This window comes from Pristis pectinata, chromosome 1 (genome assembly GCF_009764475.1).
Source record: "Pristis pectinata isolate sPriPec2 chromosome 1, sPriPec2.1.pri, whole genome shotgun sequence".
Lineage (NCBI taxonomy): Eukaryota > Metazoa > Chordata > Chondrichthyes > Rhinopristiformes > Pristidae > Pristis > Pristis pectinata.
In genome coordinates, this window is record NC_067405.1 from 50,564,817 (window position 1) to 50,590,376 (window position 25,560).

At 40.1% G+C, this 25,560-nt stretch overlaps 1 protein-coding gene and 1 long non-coding RNA gene across 7 annotated transcripts in view; one reads left to right on the forward strand and one right to left on the reverse strand.

The window, feature by feature from the left end:
- ppp1r1c (protein phosphatase 1, regulatory (inhibitor) subunit 1C) overlaps positions 1-25,560 on the forward strand; it is an 82,043-nt gene that overhangs the window by 11,534 nt on the left and 44,949 nt on the right. The gene's annotated exons all lie outside the window — the stretch shown is intronic.
- Positions 1,826-23,012, reverse strand: LOC127573036 (uncharacterized). Of its 2 annotated transcripts, none has more exons than XR_007956742.1 (4): positions 22,841-23,012; positions 21,310-21,515; positions 8,466-8,503; positions 1,826-3,286 (listed from the first exon to the last, which is right to left on the reverse strand). It is a non-coding gene; the product is annotated as an uncharacterized LOC127573036 (long non-coding RNA). The 2 variants fall into 2 exon arrangements; XR_007956743.1 differs by lacking the exon at positions 1,826-3,286 and adding an exon at positions 5,311-5,505.

Consider the following 25,560-nt stretch of genomic DNA (forward strand, 5'->3'; position numbering starts at 1 on the left):
TAGATGTGATAGTTAATCTGGAAGGCTAATGGAACAGTGGTTTTTATTTCAAAGGTTTGTAATATCAAAATAGGGTCTTATCTAAAATACTATATACTTTTTTGGTCTCCTTATCTAAGGAAAGGCATATCATTGGAAGCAATTCAGAGCTGGTTTTACAAGGATGATCCTGGGTATGCAGAGCTTGTCTTCTGAGGGAGGTTGAACAGGTTGAATCTGCACACATTGGGGTTTCAAAGCATGAAAGGAGGCTAGGTAAGTAAATGCTGGGAGGATGTTTCCCTTGTTGGGGGGGGATATTTCCCTTGCTGGGAGCCAAAAGAGTCTCAGAATAGGGCACTGTGGTTTAAGACCGAGATGATGAACTATTTCTCTCAGAGGGTTTGATTCTTTGGAATAGCTTGCCGAGAGAGCTATGGGGACTGGATCCTTGATATTTATATTTAAATCTGAGATAGATTTTTAGTGAAAGAATGAAGGGTTATGGGGAGATCTTAGGAACGTGGATGAGGAAATTTAGGTCAAACATTGTTTTCGTTGAATGTTGAAGCAGGCTCAAGGGGCCAAATGGCTTACTCCTGTTCCTACTTCTTATGGTCCTTTCTACCCAACTCTTGTCATGTTTATATTTAGAACCTCTGACCAGTAATGGCACGTCTCTCATCTTCTATGTCTTTTTATGCAGGAATCATTTTGTATACTCTTACTGATTCAGCATTTTTAATGCCAGATCATAATTGATTTGAGTAGCTAATAATTTGAAATACAAAGGAACTATTTGAATTGTGTTCATTAACCAGTTTTAATCATGTCTGCTTGTCTCCCTTTCCTACTTCAGCATATGGCTTGAATTTCCGATTTGGAAATTTGGGCTGTCTCTGATGTACTTACTTAACTCACACTTCTATCCTTGATCACGTGGATGCTTCACACTCATCATAGACATTTAGCAGTGGAGGGCAGTAGCTCTCTGCTGTGGCGCAGTTCTTTTGGTATTGGCGGCATCTAGTTCTGTTTTTGTTACTTGTGACTGAATCTTGACTTGTGAACGTAACGGACTATTCAGCTGCTGTGGCCATCAAGGCAGAAGTCAGTCCTCTTTTGGACCAGTACATAGTGAGAGTTGCTGTGCAGAATTGTAGAGCTGACACCATGACTGATTTTCCCTTCTACCTCGACTGGTCAAGATCAAATAATGCAGCAAATACAGGGATCAAACACTAGATAACTTCACAGACAAAAAATCTTTTATTTGACTTTGATAAGCATTGTGGCATGGACATAATACTTGTATTTTTGCTCAATGCCCTTTACTTACTCCAAAACTTTGCAGTTATGCTCTGGTTCTTTAACACTCCTGAAATTACATGTGGCCTTTTTTCAGTTTACTGTCATCATCACTTCTGTTTTTAACTAATTTCACACCACAACGGCATGGACACTTGCATCATTTCTGGTTGTATATCTTTGTCTTCAAATGTAGTTTCTACTGTTCTAACTTTTGGATTGTTGGTCCACTGAATGAAAACTGTCTTTTGTTTTTACGACGTGATAAACCATACAGAAATCGCTGAGCAGTCCTTTGTATCGAAGTGGAGAGGCAAAGAAGGTCTTATTCTCGTTTGCCTGGGTTTTTTCGGTGGAATGTAGGATGGGTTATTCTGAATGGAATTAAAATTATTCCAGACCAATTGATCACTCGCAGAGTTGTGCCCTCTGCCCATTAAAAGCAGAACAACATTAGTCTTTTAATGCCAGTATGAAGGGAACGTTGTGGGTCAGATTATCTTACCCAAACTTGAAATAGGATATACAGTAATATAATTGAGACCATTTGTAATGATTAACAGTTTAGGTTTTAAGTTAAAGCAGCATAGCAGAAAGAAATTAATCTATGGAAAATTTATGATCCTTAAATTGAAACCTAGCAGTAGTTCCACATCCAAATCTATTGTGCTAGCAGTGATTATTAAATAAATAGGATTGTTTCAGAGACTAAGGGATATTTTAAAATATCTTTTAAATTACTTGCAGAGTTGGCAAATTGCTAGCCTGCCCAATTGAATTCATTGGTCACATTAACGATACTAAAATTCAATTAGTTTCCCTATGGTGGAAATTTTGGAAAAATACAACTCTCTCTTACCACAGTGAATGAAATTGGCTTTTTATTGTTGTAAGATGTTTATATCATTTTTTTAAAAGTTGAGATGAACATTTCATGTACGGGTTGAGAATCGCGGCAGTACAGAATGGAAAGAAAATCATCTGCTTTACTAATCCTTTAATGAAATACTTTCTCTTATTAAAGGTTGACTTCACTGTTATTCTGAGCTTTTACTATTAGAAATTTCAAAACTGTAGATTATATAAATAATAAAACAAATCTAATTATCCAGAGATAATCCAGTTAGGTGGCTAAGGATGGCAGAATGGTATTTTGACTGTAATTGATGAAGATGTATATATTGCAATAAAAGCAGGAGTAGAACATTCAGCACCTCTAACCTGCTCCATTGTCCATCAAGGTCATAGCTGATCCAATAACATAAGTCCACTCTCTCATCTGGTCGCAATATTCCTTGAAATTATTGACCACTGTCTTACATATTCTTCTTAGACGGTCCCTCTGGAGTGAGGATGTTTTGCTTTCATTCTGGTTTTTTGGGTTCTGAGGTGACATGCAGCCAATGTGGGGAAACGTAGGATCTTCCAAAGATGGGGCAAGAAGTGCCCGACAGAACAGACAGGTGGCTTCTATGTGCTCCCGAAGCATGGACTCAAGCTTTTCATACTTTCCAGAATGTTCCTTCTCCACTTTGAGTGGTCTTAGGCCAGAAATTCCCAGGAATCAGTGGGGATATTGCGTTTCTTCAAGGAGGCTTTGAGAACTTTCTGACATCTTTTGCTTAGTCCATCTGGCCTTTTCTTCCTGAGGCGGAGTTGAGAATTGAGTAATAGAGCAATAAATGACTGAGATCATACAGCCCTTTTGAGGTAGAGAACACCAAAGAGTTGAGTGAAGTTACTTCTGTTCACGTCTGTTTTAAATAGTTGACCACTTGTACTGAGAGTACGCTCCGTGATCCTGTTTTTTCCCAATTGGAAGTCCTTTTAGCTCCACCCTGTGAATTCCTTTTACAATATTATTGTCCGTAGCTTGCAATTCCTGCTTGCTGCTCACCTTCTAATAAATCCACTTTTCCCTGGAGCAGCTCCATTAGTGCAAATTCCTGCTTGGATTCTGGCTCCAACTTAATCGGTGAGGCTCAGCGTAATACAGGACCTTCCAGTTAGAAAACAGTAAGTTTACAAAATTGCTTCAATAGCCAGTCAAAGCACTTGCACACTCATTCCAAATTATTCAATCTAAAACAGAATGTTAAAATATTTTCAGTTCCCAAAAAAACATAAAAACACAAAATGATCTTTAAACCAATGAAATACTTGTCTTAACTCAATTAAATTAAAAGCATGTAAATCTCATCTACTTTTTAGCAGAAGATTCAGGCTACAATATTTCAATGAGATTACTTACCATTCTTCTAAACTCCAGTGAATACAGCCAAATTTAGTCCATATCTAGTGAACTAATTAGTTGAGCTCCATTTATCTCATGCTTAGCAGTTATGTAGTTGTGGAAGGAGTGTTGGAATGAGAAATTTATCTGATATGGCACATTTAACCTAATTACTTGCCAGGAAACCTGTAAATACAGGTGGATTGGTCAATTGATGTCTTGTCCAATACTACCTTCCACTGACTTCAGAGGAGACTAAAATGAGGTTGGGCGTAAAACTTGAAAGCCACCCAGGTGACTCAACACTTGCTCGAAGAGGTAGATCTTCAAGATTGGAATGTGACTGGGAATATAGTAGATCTGTTTTAGATAATTATTGTTTAATACCTGTTTTGCAGGTGAAACACATTCAAAAGGTTTGCCTCTGAGATTGCACGTTGAGATGTAATATGTAAGAGAAATGTCTCAAGGGATGTCATAGTGCTGTAGAGAGGTACAGTTGTGGAAAGAGCGTTTCTGGTGCAATGAGGAATTTATCTGATATGGCAAATTTAACCTACTCACTTGCCAGGAAACCCATAAGTACGGGTGGATTGTTCGATTGATGTCTCATCCAAAACAAAAACAAAGCTAATAAGTACCAGCCTTTGGCATTGGCATGCAAATCTTGTGAATTGATTAAAAGGCAAAGGCAGCAACTGGTTTGAACAAAGACACTTCTGGAAAAAAGCAGACATGCTGCGAGGAAAAACAACTACAGAGATGTAATTAGAAAATGTTCAATTGGAGAGATTGCATCAAAAGTGTATCAGCTGGGGAATCTGATTGTGCTAATCCAGAATTGTCATTCACCTCATGACATTTTATAACTATGTGTTAATTTCTTTAAAACTTAGACAAAGAGGGAAAAGAAGGCAAAGAAGTAAATTGTAGGGAACTGGCCCTTTGGCCCACTGAGTCCATGTGACTGTCAAGAACCGATTTACATTAATCCTACCCCAACCCATTTTATTCTCCCCACATTCCCATCAACTGCCCCTCATCTACCACTCATCTCCACACCAGGGGCAATTTACAGTGGCCGTTTAGTCTATCAGCCTGCAAGTTTTTGGGATGTGGGAGGAAACTGGAGCACCTGGAGGAAACCCACATGGTCACAGGGAAAATGTGCAAACTCCACACAGGCAGCAGCAAAGGTCAGGATCGAATCCAGGTTGCTGCAGTTGTGAGACTACTAGCTGTGCTACTGTGCAGCACAGAAGGAAGTGAAAGTGTATTGGTGACTGCTCAAACTTCATAAGGAGGATACCTAATAACAACTAATATGACCATGAGTGAGTTGGACAATATCCTTGAATGTTATGGTTTAGGCCAGAATATATGTCCAGGATCTAGTGTATGCAACATAAGAAACTAATCCAAAGGCAACTGAAAATTTAGGTGCACGCCTCATCTGTTCAATTAATAGCTTCTTCACAATGTTACTGAATGGTCTTGGCAACACTGAAGCGATGCAGCATACATTTGTAATAGATCCTGAAAAGAAGTTGGTTCTTCTCAAATTATTTCCTCATTTTCCCCTATACCGTTTACTATTGGCTGGATTCATCTGTCAGGGCCCCTGACTCTTCTCCCCCGCCCTGCCCACCGCACCTCTTCTCCTGAATGGACAAGATCTAACTTTATCTGCATGGTTTGTGGTATCTCATGGAGAAATGCTACAGGTTAACAATGGCCTGTGTCTGGCAGCTGCTAGCCCTGCCAACACACTTGCCTTTCATGGCCATCCACTGTTGGCTTTGCTGCTATGATCCTCCCAGGAAGCGGAGCTGTCTGCGAGCAGCAACTGGGCCAAGGATGGTGGAAACCAAGGGCCTGTCCAAGCAGCAACCTGCTGGCCTGCTGCAAGCTCATGCTGTCAAAGGCCTTTTCCGCTGTTTCCAAATGTTCAGATGATCTGAGCCATTCAGAAACTGTAGAAACAGCTTTAAACAATTTAAAAAAAAGTGTTAACAATTTAAAAAAAATAATTATAAAACACTTAAAAGCACAAATTGATGATGTAAGTTAATTAAAAGTTGTAATATTGATTAAGATAAAGTAATAAAAACAAACATTTTTTACTGAAGGCCAATGAGTCCATTCAAATGAATGGGCTGTGCTAGATGGGCCTGCTATGGCTGAGGTAAAGACCAATGACTATAAAAATGCACTGGTTTATACCTTTTTGCTCTATCTCCCATTCTGGGCCACAGTCCAGGAGGCCATCAGAACCGTGACTGGTTCTGCATCACCAGCGAATGAGGACAAACCAAATAAACAAGCGACTGCATTTCGTGTTCCCATGACACCCATCCCCTCCTGCCCTATCAAGGTAACAAAGTGCAACCTTCCTTTCCTCAAAGTCATAGCTGAAGGGTAAGCAAAACACTAACCAATCAAATTGAGCATTTTTCATTCTCCTCGATGGAGGCATATTAAATAGTTTGAGGCTATTCTTGGAAGGACACAAAAAATAAACTTCTTCCTTCCCAGCACATCTATCTGCCGACCGTAAAAACAACAGCTGAAGCTTATATGATCAGTAGCCTACAAGAACTTATCCAACCCACAATTTAACTAATCCTCCAAACCCAAGACTGTATATGCTGCCTCAGCTTCTTAACTTTATTCCTTCCCAGGAAAATCCAGTCATGCCGAGAGATTTGGATATATTAATGCATGCTCCCCACAAGCCACCACACAGTCAAAATGTATAACACAATCAAAAAGTAGTATGATTTAATATAATCTATATGTATTTGAGAATATACATTTGATTCAATTAAAATATTTTTGGTATATATTGCATGCTAGAATATATAGAGGATACGCTCCCCATTGTTTGTTTTTAAAGGTGCAGGTGTAAGTTGCCTAAGGGGTGGCATTTTCAATTTGGGTGTCATATTCTAATTGCACCTAACTGTGCTCATGCAACTTTGCACAGAGGAAGAGGTGTCTGCTGTGCAGCCCCTTATGCTTGTACCATCAGTCTGTTTTACGTGGACTGTATTTACTAGGCTTTGGTCCATATCCTTGGATAACTGATGTTGAACAAATATTTTTGATCGATTTTATATATTTTTTTATTCGTGGGAACTGGGCATTGCTAGGAAGGTTAGCATTTATTTCCTATTTCTAAATACCCTTGAAGAGATGGTAGTGAGCTGCCTTCATGAATTGCTGGACTTCTTGTGGTGAAGATACTCCCACCGTGCTGTTAGGTTGGGAGCTTCAAGATTTAGATCCAGCTACAATGCAGGAATGGTTATATGTTTCTAAGTTAGAATAGTGTGTGACTTGGAGTGGTGTTCCCCTTCACTTGTCATCCCTGCCCTCCTCAATGGTTGAAGCTGTGTGTTTGGAAGGTGTTAGAGTTGTCTGGGTGTGTAACTGCAATGCCTTTTGCAGATTGTACACAGTGCAGTCACTGTGTGGTGTTGCTAGTGGAGGGAACAAATGTTTAGGATGTTGTCTGGGCAGCCATTCAAGTCAACAGGCTGCCCATCCACCATCCTAAACATTCATTCCCACTACCAGCAGCACCACACTGTCCTGGATGGTGCTGAGGTTCTTGAGAAATAGCACTTACCGAGGTATGGGGAGAGTATTCCATCACAGTCTTGACTTGTGCCTTGTAGATGGTGGAAAGATGTGAGGGGGTGAGTCGCTCACTACAGGATACTTAACCTCTGACCAGCTCTTGTAGCCACAGTATCTACATGGTGGTCTGGTTGATTTTCTGGTCAGCGGTGAGCTTTGGAGTGTTGATGGTGGGTGACTTCGTAATGGTATTGTCAAGGACAGGAGTTTAGAGTTTCAAGGTCATTGCCTGGTACTTTTGTGACACAAATGTTACTTACTACCTATCAGCCCTGGCCTGAATATTGTCTAGATCTTTCTGCATGCAGCTGTAGATTGCTTCATTTGCAGACGAGTTTGAATGAAATTGTACATCGTGTGAACATCCCCACATTTTGAATTATGTTATGAGATGTTAGAGTTTGAAAACATGAAAAAATTGAATTGCACGATGTCCCTAGTTTGAGAATTTAATTGGCTTAATGTTTAAGTCTTTTCTTTTCAACTTTGTATCTATGTGAATCCTAATATAAAAGATTATTATATTTTTTCCTATTCATGAAGATTGGAAAAACCATGAGAGCTATTGTGGGAAGGAGCAGCCAACACCTGTGCTGCAGGAAAAAACCCATTGCCCAGGTGGCACAAAATATGCAGCTCATCTAATACAGGGAACAAATGTACCATGATGGATTTACACTGATGAAGCAGCTAAAGATGGTTGGCCCTGGGACACTGCCCTGAAGAACTCCTGCACTGTTGTCCTAGGACTGGGATGATTAATCTCCAACAACCACAACCACCTTGCTTTGCTATGTGCAAGGTATGACTCCAACCATTGGAGTGTTTTCCCATTGATGCCCATTGATCTCAGTTTTCCCAGAACTCTTTGATGCCACAATCCTTTGATCATTACCTTTTCCCATTTGGATGACACGCTGGTCTCATCGATGAGTTGAATGAACAACTCTCTGTTCCTCATCCAAGTCATTAAGAGAGATGGTGAACACCTGAGGCCACAGTACTAGTGCCCTGAGAATATCATTGTCAATCAGTGCCAATCAGTGAATATTCATTCTACTTCAACTCCCCATTTCAACCTTCCAACCAGTTGCTGATTTATGTCACATTTGTTCATGGGTGCCAAATCAGAGCCATACTCCATAGATACCTAGTTTTCCATATTATGAGAGTGCAGGAGAAAGCACAGACTTTCTCTGAGCATTATTAAAAAGTTCATAATTAATACCTAAGGGGGTGAGAATAGATATTTGCTTGTCGTTATTGTTCTCTAAAGAGTAGGAGTAATAATTTAAATTCTTACCCAAGCTGTGGAATTACTTTGAGACACACTGCCTGAGTCTGCAATCAGATGAAACAAAGGCATCATTTTCTTTTCTGAATGGCTGCTTTCCCTCTAATTTATATGAATATCTAAAGTTCTACTTTATGTATATTTGCCTTCATTAAAATTAATCAGCAGCTGATTTTTAAAAAAGTTCTTTTTGCCTCCTAAAGCAAATCTATTTATTTTGTGTTTTTACCTTGGCTTGAAATATGTTGTGAAACTTAGATTTTTAAACCATGTTTCCAGCTGTTTATCCCGAATGCCATTAATTCATTCTGTATCCATATTTCTGTGCTGACTCAGAACAATGTTCTGAACTTTTGCCATTCATTAATCAACAGCTTTGTTCAGGTTTGTTACGAGATGATATTGTTTGAAAAGCAGGGAATAACTGAATTGTGTGATGTTACTTGTGGTCTAAATATTTAAATGGCTTCATGTTCAAATATGAATCTGTTTAATTTATTTCTGAGAGAGAGGATATAACAGATCATAACATGAAATACGTTTAAGAACAAATTCGGCTCCCCTGTTCACCAAAACTTGGCAAAACCGTTTAAGATCACACTGGCCATTCTGGGGAAACAGTAGCCAGTGCTTGTGTTGTGGGCACAAACCCACTACCAGGATGGCAGGAACTGTATCCAGTGCAGGGAACAAATACCTCACCACTGACCCCATGGCAGATATCCCTGGCTTTGCCCTCTCTCAAAGGCAGTGGACAGACCTCGATAGAATCCTCTCAGCCCTTGGACATGCAAACACCTTCTGCAGAATAAGGGATGCTTAACAGTCCAAAATGCAGCTGTGGTCCTGAGTGCAAACCTCAACCCACCATTCTGATCCATTGCAACACATTTCTTACCTGTCATATTAGCAGCTGATTGACCAGGACTGGCAGACTGAACATTCAAGTGTGAAACTTTTCATGTCATATAAAGGAGGTGGAAAACATCAATTTGAGCAACATTGCAAAATAATTATTTGAGGGTTAGGAATATTGGTGTCTAGTTATGCTACTGTGAAATTCCTTGGGATGTGAAAGGAGCTACATAAGTGACAAATACTTTAGATTCATTGCTGATCTTGACTGAGAATTTTACTCGAGTAATTTCAGAACGCATATCACCTGTAGAATGTAAAATGACAAAATTCTGTTTGCAGCGGAATGAGATAACTTGAACATGATATTCATCAGCAGAGGTAATTATCACAATGCATGGATGGCCTTTACAAACCTATTCATGTGACGGTGAGGCAATCAGTTAATTACTAGAAGCAAAACACTTGATACAGTCAACACATTTCACTGCTGCGGATGATATGGACAAGATAGACATATGACACAAGCCAATAGTTTGCTTAATTGCCTCCTCCCAACTTGTATTCTAACTTAAAAGCAATATCGCAATATTTTTAATGTTGCTCAGCACATGGTAAGTACAAACACTTCAAATTATTTAACTTCATTTTAAAACTACTTTGTAATGATTGGATTTACAAATAGGGAGAGAGAGGCAGACATGCACCTACAATGACACAGATGGAACATCTGTCTACATAATTCATCATTTTGCCATTGAATTAGAAGAGGAGTTAATATGACAAAGCAAAATCATAATAGTTCAAATTGTAGCTCAAATAATAGACGTAGCATCACAAATATTCTGTTATGATAGCACGGATTTTGGAACAATGCTCTGAAATTGACCCACCCATAAACTGATCACAATATCAATAACCTCAGAAGGTTAAGGGAAATTTGGCATATCTCCTTTCACCCTCACCAATTTTTAGACTGATGCACCATAGAAAGCATCCTATCTGGATGCATCACAGCATGGTATGGCAAATGCTCTGTGCAAAACTGCAAGAAATTGCAGAGAGTTGTGGACACAGCTCAGTCCATCACAAAAACCAAGCCTCCCCTCCATGGCCTCCATCTACACTTCCTGCTGCCTCAGGAAAGCAGCCAATGTAATCAAAGACCCATCCCACACCATTCTTTCTTCTCTCCCCTTCCATCAGGTAGAAGATACAAAAGCTTGAAAACATGCATCAGCAAGCTCAAGGACAGCTTCTGTCCTGCTATTATAAGACCACTTGAATGGACCTCTTGTACGATAGAGTTGAACTCTTGATCTCGCAATCTACCTCATCAAGGCCCTTGCACCTTATTGTCTGCCTGCAGTGCACTTTCTCTATAACCGTAACACTATATTCTGCATTCTGTTACTGCTTTTCCCTTGTACCACCTCGATGAGCTTCTGTTTTGACAAGATCTGTATGGATGGCATGCAAAACACAGTGTTTCACTGTATCTTGGTACTTGTGACAATAATAAAGCAATTACCAATTTCCAAAAGCAATTAGAAGTTAAGTCAATATCCAGACTTGCATAGGACCCCATTTGTCATTATGTAGTCTGAAGTATTTTGTGAATGAGTGTAGAGGTTACCTCTCCAAGTAGCAAAACCAAATGTGGAATGGGTGAAGACCTTTAAATCAGGCTTTGGTAATATCATAGAACTATCACCCAGGCCTGTGTGAAATATGATCCCAGGTTGTTAAAAGAAGCAAGGAAGGAAATTGTGGAAACTGACCATAAATTTTCAGTCTTCCCTGTCTAAAGGAGTGGTGCTAAAGGAGGACTGCTAATGTTGTAGTGTTATTTAAGAGGAAGGAAGGGATAAACCAATTAATTACTATTCAGTCAGTTTAAATTTAGGGGTCGGAAATTATTGGAATCCTTTCTAAGGAACAGAAGAACCTTTCATTTAGAACACACAGATTAATCAACGGCACTCAGGATGGATTTGTTCAATGAACATGCTGTCTGACTAATTTGACTGAATTTTTGAAGAGGTAACATGTTTGATGAGGACAATTTGTTTGATGTAGTCTGTAGAGACTTTAGCGAGGCTTTTGACAAGATTCCAGACAGGAGGCTAGTCAAAAATGTAAAAGCCTATGCGATCCAAGGGAGAATAGCAATTGGTTGCAAAATTAGCTCAATAGCAGGAAGTAAAAGGGCAATGGTTGATGGTTGTTTTTGTGATTGGCAAATTATCATTAGGATTCCACAAGGCAAAATACTTGTGCTTTGCCATGAGTGACTTTGATCTAAATGCCAAAGGTTTGCTAATGATACAAAAGTTAGCCATGTGGTTGACAATGCAGAGGAAAGCTGATATAGAGAAAGAAAGGAACCTTCAACTATAGATCCACATCAAGCAGGACAGGAAGATATGGTGGTTAAAAGTGCACATGAGATGTTTTCCTTTATTAGCTGAAGCATAGCATAAAAGGATAAGGAGGTGGTGTTAAAACAGTATACAACACTTGTTAGGCCACAGTTTGAGTACAGTTCTGGTCAGCATGTTACAGGAAAGATGTGATTGCACTGGAGTGGATACAAAGGAGACTTACAAAGATGTTGCCTAGGACTGGAAAACTGTACCGTGAGGAAGTATTGGAAAAGTTGGGGCTGAGGGGAGACCACACAAGGTGTGTATAAATAAATAAATAAATAGATTGTGAGTGGCTAGAGTAAATATGAACAATTTATTCGTCTTATGGGTGGATCAAAAACCAAGGGTTTTTAAAAGTAATCGGTGGACAAATTAGATGGCAAAAGAAGAAAACAGTATTAATACAGTGGATAATAGGGGAGTGGAACTCACAACCTGAAAGGGGTGAAGCAGGCAGAAATCCTCATCACTTTAGTTGAAGAGCTGTGGTACCACTGGTCTATGGACCTGGTGTTGGAAGGTACACATTAGTTTGGGTAACTCTTTTTCAATATATTACACGATGGCCACCTGCTGTGCCATGTATTTTCTTTGATTCTAAGCACTTATCTCATCCAGCACCTTTTGATGAAATTTCTTCCTGATATCAGGTTGGTGTTGACTTTGCAGTTACTATAATTTTCAGGGTGAGGTGGAGCAGAAAAGATACTGGACAAGTGGAGGTAGCCTTGGATCCAGACAACTGGATCTTCATGGCCTTAACACAGTAATGTTTTGTTTGCAGGCCTTTTAGATGGACATCAAGCAGTCTAAGTGAGAAGGTTTGTAGCTTCATTTAAATATTATTAGAACTTTAAAGATGAATAAAATTTCAAACAGCTCAGAATGTGATTGGACCAGGTGTGGGCTTTTAGTGTTGGAGCTCTTTCAGGTTTTCAAGTCTTACTATCTTTGTGATCTCCCATCTCATAATATGATGGCATCTGAGATTTATTTTTATTGGCAATTTATATTTTATTACTATTTTTAAAAAAAAGTCATGAGAGCTTTCATCCTGTCTCCAAGGAGAGTGTAACATTTATGTAGAACCTAGAGTAGCTGAGTGCTCTCTGCTAATGTACGGGAAAGCCAGCTATGTTTGAAATGCTTCCAAGACTAGGAATACAGAAGGACCTTTTAAAAAAAAAACAGACATGGTAATGGAATATTTACAAAGTAAACTCAATCGAAAGCTATTGGAATGATGGAGGAATCTTAAATGTGGAGTCCATATTGCTTTCAGCATGCCAGTTCAAGTTGAGGGCGAATAATGGGTCTGAAGCATTAACCTCCGATATGGTGCATGATGACGGAAAGCCTTCAGGATATCAGGAACACCACCAGAGGCTGGGCCTTCAGCACTTGCTTTTGTGTCACCAGTCATAGTGATGGCTTTGACAGAGCCACCTTGTCAAGGCTAGGGGGAAATAGTTCTCAGACTCCTGCTCATTGCAATACTGGTTGTATATTTGCACCCTGAAGTGAAAGAGATGCAGTTAGCTTGCACAACAGGCGATGCCATTATCAGCAGGCACAGGGATCATATGCTTTATCAGGCAATACACTTGTCATGAAGGAGACCAGCATGTAGGTCAGCCAGAATACTGATCCCTTCATCGTACATGGATGACCAGTGTTCCTGCAAACGGTTCCACTGATCATCGACAGCAGTGTGCCACATCTGTCGTTATTACTATGCTGCATTTCCTGAATGCATGGCTGTTGCCTGCAGAATGCTACTTGGCAACCTGTCCTCATGCAGAGGTGTGCACAGGAATGCCATGTGATGAAGATGTGTATGCAATGCTAATAATCTCATGTTCAATGTATGTCTTTTTAGCTGATTATTGAGGGCTTTCTTACTTGCACCTCTTAACCCTGCCTGCACAAGCCTTTAATCTGGTAAAGGATCCAATTAATAGAATTGATTTATGTTGTAACAGCAACATTATTGTGAGGGGTTGAGCGAGTTAGGGCTTTCCTCTTTGGAAAGGAGGAGGATGAGAGGCGATTTGATAAGAGGCATAGATTGAGTGGACAGTCAGAGACTTTTTCCCAGTGGAACAATGGCTAACAACGAGGGGACATAATTTTAAGGTGATTGGAAGAAGGTATAAGGGGGATGTCAGGGGTAAGTTTTCTACAGAGAGTGGTGGGTGCGTGGAACGCACTGCCTACAGAGGTTGTGGGGGCAGATACATCAGGGACATTTAAGAGACTCTTAGATAGACACGTGAATGATAGAGAAATAGGGGCTATGTGGGAGGGAAGGGTTAGATAGATCTTAGAGCAGGGATAAAATGTCGGCACAACATTGTGGGCCAAAAGGCCTGTACTTTTCTATAGTGTTCTCTGTCTATGTTATGCATCAGTTTTAGATTACACTTGAATGTGTGTCCTGTTGGATTGATAACAAAGAGCTGGAAGAACTGTGTGAGGAAGAGTAGTAAAATGTGGATCCTTTTTGATAAACAGTTTCTAACAGGCATTCTTGGGATAGCTATGTGATGTCCATTAGAATATGTTGTGTTTTATAACATTGCTTTTTGGGTTTTATGAGCACCAGTACATTGTCAACCCTGGTTATTAGCATTGCCAGGCCTACTGCAGTACTGCCCACTAGGGAAATGCAGTGCAATGACAGAAAGGTCAGCCATCTCATTCTCACAATTGCAGCATCAAACAAATGGGATACAAAACAGGAAATGCTGATAATACACAACAGGCCATGCAGCATACTGACATCAGTTTCAGTTCTTTTATTTCAGATTTCCAGCATTTATACTAAATTGTTTTTGGAACAAGCAGGGGATGCAGGTTGGGCAGGAGCGGAGGTGGGGGTTGCTGGCGAGTGCTTCACTGTTTGTGCAAAGTTTCTGTTTCCTGTTGTCATTAATTTTGCTGGACAAGTGACAAGTTTTGTCCACTTATACAATTGTTTGCAGCAGCATTTCTGATTTTTTTTCATTCACATGATGTGGATTTTTCAATGACAAGACCCACATTAGTTGCTCACCCTTAACTGCCCCAGCAGAGGTGGTGGTAAGTCACTTTGAACCACTGCACTCCTTTCACAGAGGTTCTGCTCAATGCAGCTTCATTGTGAGTTCTTGGATTTTCATTCAATTTAAATAAACTATCATGTGTTTCTGAGTCAGGATGATGTGTGAATTATAGAGAAGGTTATGATTTTTACATCCTTCTTACGGGTTCTCATGGTAGAGCTCATGGGTTTGGAAAATGCTGTCACAGAAGCCTTGGAGAATTGCTTATAGCGCTGATGGTGGAGGGAGAGAAAGCTTAGGACAAAGGATGTGGTCCCTATCAAACATGCTGCATTATCCTGCATGGTGCCAAACTTTTTGAAACCTGTCACTGCTGCGCATATCAGACAAATGTTTAACAGATGGTGCAGAGTAAGTGGAGAATCAGGAGTACCATTCTTTGCAGAATACAAAGTCTCTGACCTTTGTTCGAAGATTGTTGATGCATTTTGTTTGACAAATTCTCAGTACTAGACCCTTGAACGATTCATTCTTAATGGTTGATTTGGCAGTCAGGGAAGTTGCCCAACAAAGGGAGTGAATGTTTTGTCACTTTAACTTAATGATAGGAAAAAGTACACTGTTTTGTCTCACAATGTGTAAACAGAAGATGCTTGAAATGGTGAATTTTCACCATTGGAATTCTTAATGATTTACTTGACTTTCTATAAAATTAACTCCACTTGACAATGTGAGCAGAGTGGCTTGCAGGTCTTTGTTTCTGCCATTCACCTTCTATTTGAATATGGCAGGAACTTCTGGCCAGAAGATAATAGTGGAGCTTGGGGAGTCCATGGAGTAAATCTGCTTCAATTGTCACACCATCTCCCAGAAACTGCTCTTAAACAGGCATAACCATATTATGGATATGTCGCATAAGAGTGTGATTAAGTCAGAGAGCCAATTAGCATTGTCCTGTATCTTTGGTCAGAGATAAACAAAATGGTCTTAATTTTGCATAGACTGGATCACAGCATTGTTACTTTTAGGAATACATAGGAGCATAAGACGACAGAAACAGGAGAAGGAATTTTATTTCCTCCTGCTGTTCTACCTTTCATTGCTATCATGGCTGATCCATGACCTTATTGTCTGACTGAGCATCAGTTGCCTTTTGCCAAAGGTTTTTCCACATTTTTACCATTCTGGAGGTAGAAGTGTTTCATAACTTCTCTCCTAAAAGTATGGCATCAATTTTTTAGGCTGTGTGTCCTTGTGTTAGAATAGTGGAAATAGCTTTTATCTACCCTAGCCTTAATGTCTTGAAGCCCTCAATCAAATCATCAGTTGTCGTTCTAAATTCCAGTAAAGACAATCCTAGTTTATCTGATCCATGCGTTGGAGTTGAGGTATCCTTCAGGTAAATCTATACTTTGCTCCATCCAGTGTCAGAATATCCTTGATGAGGAGTTGTGCCTAGACTGGGTTTGGTCCATTGACAGCTGCCTGCTGATCCTCATTCACTTAGGCAGATTGCATCCTTTCAATATTGAGCATTGATTTTCCTCTCCTGTCACTTCATTACAGTGGGCCTCTGGTTATGTGCATCCCTTTTTTTTGAGACTAAACCTCTGGTGTCGTCATTGCTAAGCCTTTGTTATCAATTTTTCTGACATCATTCATATTGCTAATAGTATCTCTACAGAATAATTCACATTCACTTTTGCTCAAGTTGTAAACTAGCACACAAGTGGGTTAGACCACGTCTGTTTGTGCACATGGTTAAGCTCCAACTTATTGGCTGATGATATTTATTTATATTCATCATTATGGGAAATTAATCCATGTCTACTTAGCAGTCCTTACTTACCTCCCCTTTTAATGCCATCTGTTCAAAAAGCTTCTATAATCCTGATATAATTCTTCCTTTTAAAAACACAGTGGTGCTTACCAAAAGGAACAATTGCAAATCTTATGGGATTTTTCCTTTTCTTTTGCTGGAATTCAATAACTCCGATGAGGATACATAGTGAAATCTATTGGGATTTTGTAAATGGATTTGCCTTTCAGAAACTCAGCAAGTAATATAGCAGCTTGTGTTTCTTGGCTCTACCATTTATATTTTCGATCTCAGCTCATCTTTCCTGGCTAATAGCCATTAGAAAGAACAAGTTCTCCTTCAAAGCTTCCCTTAATCTCTGCCTCAACTGAGACCAAAAGGCAAATCAGTGACCATTGGTGATCCAGAAGGCTTTTTTTTCTGGAGCCCAAATGAATTACTTCTATTACATTCAGGTCACATTTGCCCCTTTTATTTCATTAGCACGAGAAACTGTGGGCAGTGATCAGATTTAACACCTAGTATAAAATTGTCCAATTTCATCATCAGAGAGAGGAACCTATCTGCAGAGCAAGATTTGAAGTCGGACACCAGATACAAGTAAAATCCCACCCGCTCAGTACACGACAGTTATCGCAGGGAAGCAAAAATAATGGGAGAAAAGATCTAAATTGTGCAATGTTTCTAAGGAACTCTGAGGTGGAGTAGGGCTCTTTGCTGAGGAACAGTGATCTAATTCTCTGGAGAACAACCCATGACATTTCTTGCGCAGATGTGCTGCTGGAATTTTAGATATCCACTTTCCACGAGTTATCCTTATTGCCATCTCGCATCCATCTGTTCAACCGAATAACTTCACACTGTCTAGACTTTTAAATGATTTTTTTATTCCCAGATCTTTTAATGAAATAGCTGACATACACACTCCTGCTAGCTTTATTGTAAACTGTAGGTTTATGGAAAATCTTCATGTTCAATAGATAATATCATCAACACGATTGAACACTGCCTCAATTTATCGTGAATGGGTTTGAGGACAGCGTTATTAGTTAGCTAATTAAAATAGCAGTGAGCATCTTTCACATGTGAGACAGGATTTCATGGCAGCAAAGCTTGACATTAGTAAAAAGTAAAACTGTGAATTCTCTTCAGTGGAATTTTCTGACAGAACCACCACATAGTAATCCACAACTGCACTTCCAATCTAAAATATACCAATGTGTTCATATTTCTAAACTTATACTAGAATCCCTCCTGTTTGCCACGTCTTCAGTTGCTATCTGTGAAATGGCCAGCAAGGTACCAGAAATAGTACGGTGACCAAAAAGCAATGCTGCTCAGGGAGCCTGTGTCAATGTAGTAGGAGGTACCCACTCTATGCCCTCAGTGAAGAAATCCTATTAAGCATATGAAGCCCAAGGTAATGTGTGCAATAATATTGGCCTTGCACATTCTTTATGCGCAAGGCTTTTCCTCTATTTGCTGCATCATGGTAGAGTGGAACTCAGTCAGGCTGTGAATCATAGGCAGCTGAAGAAAGTGGGGAGCAGGGTGATTGTAAGGATTGGGGTGAAAGATTGGGAAGTGTGGCATGGAGAGTATCAGGGAATAGAGAGATGATCCAGCATTGGGGGAGGGGTTGGGGTGGCTGAGGATGAGAAGGAATAGAGAGGAACAGGAATAGAGAAGGGATTGAGGGACTGTGTACTGGAGACCTGTTGAGGTGGTGTGGTGGGAGGGTTGCTGGGGGAAGATTGAGATCAGGAAATAAGAAGATTACAGGGGATAGAGTAGGGATGGGGGCAGGGTGGAGTGGGGGAGGCAGGCAAAGTGAAGATCAGCTGGAAGTCAGTGGAAGAGGGGATCAAATCGTCATGGATTGGAGTGGGGTTCGGTTTGGGACAGGTGAAGAGGCATTTCGGTGGGAAGTCGATCTGGGCTGGGACAAAGGAGATTGGGGCAGATTTGGATAAAAACACTAGTGCAGATCGCAGACACAAGAAATTCTGCAGATGCTGGAATCTGGAGCAATACACAAAAAGTGCTGGAGGAACTCAGCAGGTCAGGCAGCATCCATGGAGAGAAATGGTCAACATTTCAGACCGAAACCTGATGAACGGCTCTGGCCCGAAACGTTGACTGTTTATGTCCCTCCATGGATGCTGCCTGACCTGCTGAGTTCCTCCAGCACTTTTTGTGTATTACTGCGGATCACAGTAGGGGTCAAGCTGAGGTGATTGTTGAGTGTCAGCTGTTGGGCAAAGAGGTAATTAGGGATTTGAGTGCTAGATAATGATGTGATGAAGAAGTCAGGCTGAGTCTCTGATTGGGCAACGGTAGCCGGGTTGTGGTGGTAAGGGGTTGGGGTGCACCGATGGTTGGGAGCTAGCACTGTAAACAACTTAAAGGAGGACCTAGATGGAAGATAATGGATACTTCAGACTACTTGGCAGGTGAATCAGGCTCACTTCAAATACAGAAGTAGGTATTGTTTCTCCAATGAAGTCCAGTTTCACTGTGTGAGGCCCATGGTATTCAAAACATCAGTTGTATAACCGCTTGATGTGCTAAGCACAAGGATGGAGCAAGTTTTTGGCACTGGGGATTTGATAAAGTTCAATCATGTAGAGCACAAAAATGTCTGGGGTGTCTCATTAGTTCTGTAAAACAACCCAAGGTGATTCGTAGAAGCATTGTGAAATAAATGTTGATGCTCTGCTGCATGGGATGTTATGGTAGCCAACCAAAAGCTTAGCTATTGAGGTAGGTTTCGAGCTGCATCTTGAAGGAGAAAAGTGAGGTAGTGAGATGGTAGTTTTAAGGAGTCCTGAGTCCGGGGCCTTGGGCAGTTGTTAGGAGTGATTGAATTCAAGGATGATCTAGAGGCCAGAGTTGAAAGGTTAAACATAGTTCAGAGCGTTGGAGGGCTGAACCTTCTGAAATGTATTTTCAATTCATGTGGGGGAAAAAAAAATTACAGACTGTAGTATTTTTTGTGCCAACATGAAATGAAAGGGAGAAATGACAAATCATGCTATTTGTCATGGTGCCACTGATTGCTGTGATACATTATTGAAATCCTTATTGCTGTGTGTGTGCATGCGCTTTTAAGTAAAACTTCAACCTCGCCCATCTACTGAGACATGATGATCAATTATCATCTTTGATACCTCACCTACTAATGCCTGTAAACAAAAATTAATAAAACTGTGCATTGTAAAAGGGTAGCCGATCCAATTGCAAAAGTCCACAGCTGAGTGGGTTAGCTTAAAATTATCCCCATGGTTTTTCAAATGGTTATTAAGTAATCTTTGGGTATAATGACCTGGGGTATTCCTGTTTTTGGCAGATAGCTAAGTGAAACCCAGTAAAATGGGATAAAGGCAGAAGGTTAGCAGTATCCCCATGGGAATTACGGCCACTTAACTCCAGTTCCAATTCCTGCTTCCTAATGATACATTGGTTTCCTAGGCAACTGGTGCCCTGAGCAAAAGACAAAATGAAACCTGCTGGGTCTACTCAAATACATTGTCAGCTACTGTGCGTGGAAAACCATGGTTAACACTTAAGGTCTCTTCCCTTCAGAATTGGAAGGTGTTAAAATTTTAAAACAAATTCTAAACCAGGGACAATGTATTATTGGGTTGGGAATCTGGGGAGGAAGGGACAAGTGAAAATAAGAGGGTCAGAGAGATTAAACGACAAATATGTTGATGCTGCAAGGCAAAATATGGTGGACCAGTCATCAGGGTACATCCCCACCTCTGATACTGGCTAATAAGAGCTGACTGATAGCATTGTTGAGGAACCCTTCCATCCCTTTGTTGGAGAAATGGGCAGGAATTGGCTGGTAGTTGATTTTGTGAATGGGTAAGTTTTCACATCAAGTTGATGCCTGTGTGTAGTTGTATTGGAACAGTTTAGCTGGTTCTGGAGCGTGTCTTCAGAAACTACAGCTGTGATGTTATTAGGACCTATTGCTTTCACTCTATTGAATGAAGTGGTCCATTCATGATTCTGTGTAAAGCGAATTGAATTGGCTGCCAATGACTGTTTTCTGTGATCTCGGGGACTTCATAAAAAGGCAGAGAGGAATTAATTATTCACTCCACACTTGTGGCTGAAGATAGTTGCAAATACTTCAGTCTTGTCTTTCCCTTGGCCACTTTCCGTATGGACTATAGTAAGTTTGAGGACACAAACCAGAGCTACGATTCACATATTAGCTGTTAACGATAGTGTTTTTGCATGAGGTTGACAGAGGTAACAGAACAGATTAGGCATACATCAGTCCTGTCATCTGATGTAGACGTCCTTACAGTTTCTTGCCTGTACAAAAATATATAACTTAACAAATGCCAGTGCCTGGACTGAGATTGTTACCATGAGATCTTGCACCTGTCTCTCTGGGAAAACAGGAATTGGTTATAGATAGACCTGATCTCTTCTCGCTGATTACATATTCTCAGAGGATTTGAATCTTTTCCAACCCTGGCCCTGAAATCACCCAGGAGGATCCATTTATACCTTTCTGCAATGCAGACCAGGGTGTTCTTGTGGTCAGAATGGATACCCTCCTTGGCCACATTGCTAGATTCGAGGGTTTGGTCATATGCACTGATGGCTGTAGCTTGCTGGCTATGTGTTAGATCTTCCTGCTGAAGTAAAACTAATCCATAGGAATAATGAGAAACTCTTTAACCTACCTCACCTTTGCTTCAGAACCAAGGTCGCTCCGACTTTGGGAGATGAGCTGCAGTGTACTGACACTGCTCACACTTGCAAATGTTTGGGCGCTGAACTCCAGGTCATCATCGACACTATAACACTGTACAATACTGGTGTTTGATGCTAAAGGTTCATGGTGAGATACAGGGAAAAAGTAGACCAGTTCCCATCTCAGGAGCCACTTCTGTGCAAAGACAGACGTTATAGAACATTACAGCACAGTACAGCCTCTTCGGCCCACAATGTTGTGCCAACATTTTATCCTGCTCTAAGATCTATCTAACCCTTCCCTCCCACATACCCCCCCCATTTCCCTATCATTCATGTGTCTAAGAGTCTCTTAAATGTCCGTAATGTATCTGCCCCCACAACCTTGGCAGGCAGTGCATTCCACGCATGCACCACTCTCTGTGTAAAAAAAAAACTTACCCCTGACATCCACCTTATACTTTCCTCCAGTCACCTTAAAATTATGTCCCCTAGTTGTTAGCCATTGTTGCCCTGGGAAAAAGTCTCTGACTGTCCACTCAATCTTTGTATGCCTCTTATCATCTTGTACACCTTTATCAAGTCACCTCTCATCCTCCTCTCCAAAGAGAAAACCCCTAGCTCACTCAACCTATCCTCATAAGACATGCTCTCCAATCCAGGCAACGTCCTGGTAAATCTCCTCTGCACCCTCTCTAAAGCTTCCACATCCTTCCTATAATGAGGCAACCAGAAATGAACACAATACTCCAAGTGTGGTCTGACCAGAGTTCTATTGAGCTGCAAAATCACTTTGCGGCTCTCGAACTCATTACCCCGACTAATGAAGACCAACACACCATACACCTTCTTAACAACCCTACTGACCTGCACGGAAACCTTGAGGGATCTATGGACGTGGACCCCAAGATCCGTCTGTTCCTCCACACTGCTAAGAGTATTTCATTGATGCTGAAATTTATCACGGTCTTCAGTATGCCAGTACAGCCTTTGTTTGACTGCAGAAAAGGGTATTTGAAGCCTAAACCTTCAACCCGGCATAAAACACATGGTCTGCCAAGTAGCAGTGATCCCTGCCCTGCTCTGTACTTTTGAAACTTGGATTACCTCCAGCAAGAACCTTGGGCACTAGAAAATACTGTTAACGTTATCACCGCAAAATTCTTCAAATCCACCGGAAGAATAAGCGAACTAACAAAAAATATTCTCTCCCAGGCTGATAAACCCAGCATTGAAGCTCCACCTGTGCTCAGTCAGCTATGTTGGGCAGATCAACATATATATACACCAAACTTCAGAAACTCAAAGCAGATATTCAGTTCTGAGCTCCATCATGGAACAAAATCCAGATGGACGAAAAGAATCAAGGATGTGCTCAAAGCATCTCTGAAAAATTGCAACATTTTCACTGACTCCTGGGAATCTCTGGCCCATGACCATTCAAGGTGAAGGAGCTTTCAGGATGGTATTGAGAGCCTTGAATATATGCATGGGAGTAAACACAGAAGCACAGTGCACTACCTGACAAGCTACCCATCTGCTCATCTCATCAGATACCTCCTGCCCCATCTGTGGTAGAATCTGTGGGACCCATCAGTATTGGCACCATCAGTAACTGGCGTGGAAGCAGGTCATCCTCAATCCTGAAAGACTGCTTAAGTAGTAGTAGCAGCACAACAAAGTGGAGCTGTAGCTGTGGCACTGTCACCTTGTTCCACTGGGATCCAATTAAACTGTCAGTGTGTTTTTTGTAACTGCTCTGAAGCAGTATTGTGACATTGTTTGTTATTATACAGTGCTGCAATATTTGCCCAAAGGGAAACATTGCCCTGAAAATTGCTGTAGACAGTAAATGCAGATTACAAACACATTGAATGCAAAGTGAAGCTTCTGAGACTTCAGCAGAAGTATTTTTGATGCAGTTTCCATTGCCTGCTTACTTTGTGGTAATCTAAATCAATCCTTTGATTTAAAAATTCTGTTCTGAATTTGTTGTTTCCACAATTGCTGCCTGAGTGGAGACATTGATAATGAGAGAATATAATCTAATCAGTAACTTTTTAAAAGGTAATATTTGCTTTTTTACATTTCATTCTTCTCTAACTGCTATACACTTAATGGCATTGCAACATTGTAAAATTCCTCACACTGTACACAGTAAAATATCATTCCATGATGTGCATGTTAAACATTTGCTGAAAAATAGCAAAAATAGCAGAGATTAAAGCTAGTAAGGGTATTCTGAAAGCTAATATGGATTTGTCCATTATCCGTCTGCTCTACAAATGTGAGCTATGTTACCTGATACCACATTTGTTTTGTCTCTACTCTGCCATGATGCTTCCCAACATATAATTCTCCCATTATTCAATGATTTTTTTTCTTTCAGAGGTCTAACAACTGCTTCCGTTGGCTGACTCTGCCCACTAGGATCTGAAGCAATGTATATCTGCTGCTACAGAGATTATTAACCTAAAGTTAAAGTTAACTAGGCACTCTATTTACGTATATCAAGGTCAGGGTTCAGAGAGAGAGAAAGTGATTAAGAAATGTAAGAACTCTGCTTTGATGCTATGTAGTTTTGAGGTATCATAAAATACCAAATTTTCACTCTCAGTAAGAGTTCAATGAGGGACACAGTTTTAAATATATAAAAGGGAAATTTAGGCCTGCCAGTAAAATGTTCTATGTCGCACAAAGTTCATTTGTGTCATGCTAGTATTTATCAAATCCATGTGCTTCCTCTCAAGACTAGAAGGTCTGTCCAAGCTCTCCCCTCTAAAAAGACCACCAGTACATCCTAGGGTTGATTGATTGACTTCGAGACCATCTGGATGGATGAAGTTTGACAGAATTTAAGCATTGTTACTATGTTGGGAGCAAGCACGTAGATTTAACAGACACCGAAGGTACCAGAAATGCAAAAATATAGAGTTTGTCAGAACTAAACAGTCATTATCTGTTTAAAATATACAAGACATGGTTTGGATGGAATAAATATGGAGCAACTTGCTACTGCTAGGGAGCTGAATTTGTTTTTACTTGACAGTTTTTTGATATGGACATTACTGCCTGGAAGCAGGATGAATACAGATTCAACATTAACCTTCAGAAGTGAATCATTTTCAGTGCTGGAGGCAAGTTGGATATCACCTACAAAGGACTATCTGCCTACTATCCTTCAGGACTCTATGAATATAAATATAGATTTGGGAGTTATGTACTGGAAATGTTAAGTTTATAAAAATTGAAAAAATTGCTCTTGGTTACAGAATCACCTCAGTGGTCTCCTGAAAATTATATTGGGTGGAATCAAAACAGAGATATTATATTTCCTAATCACTTTGAGCACATAACTTGATGCAAATGGAGTTATTAAACATTCTCATTGTTTAATTGGTACTTGAAGTTAAAATGACAGTAACAAATCTGGTTCATTTTCTCAGCATTATCAATTTAATATTTTGTTGTTTTCTCTTGGTATCCAGCATAATCAGTTTTAATAAAACCCAACTTTATTGCAAGTTGCAGAATGGCCACAGAAAAGAAGTTTCCATTGCTGATAAAAGTGTAATAACATAGTTAATTGATTTTACCTATTTCTGTTTTAATTAAGTTTTTTTTACATCTTGTAGCTTCTAATGGTACATTTATAACTGAGTACTGAATATTTATTTGGGTTTTGTTATTTTGCTGAAGGCATGTGGTTGTTTTTCTGATCAATATATTTTGTGAAACTGGAATTATTGATCTCATTTCCAATCTTTCTCTTTCCAAATAACATTTCAAAGAACTTGCATTGATTGGCTAAATGTTAAAATACTTTATATATGTAAACATGTCAACTTAACCACTTTCTTTATTAAGTAGATTAAAACTATGTAATGTTAATTTCAGGACTAAATCCAACCTAGCACTGTGGTGCGACAGCAGAAAGCTGCCTGTAATTTCACAGTAATTGGCATTAAACTGGCAATCCCACTGAGAGAGGTCACTACGTGGCAGGATATGGGAAATGAGAATGTGTCAGAGAAGCAGTTCTTTGAAGGTTGAAGCTAGGTTGCATTGCTGAGGCTAAACAGATGATAACTCTACATCTAATTAAGCTGCAGGGTGTTTGAAATAGGAGTGTTTTCATTTCCCAGCACTTATTAACACCTTAATGTACACAACATTCATCAAAAAATAAGTCTAACCTGGTTGCTAGATCGGTTGCACAATCTGTAACACCATATTTATTG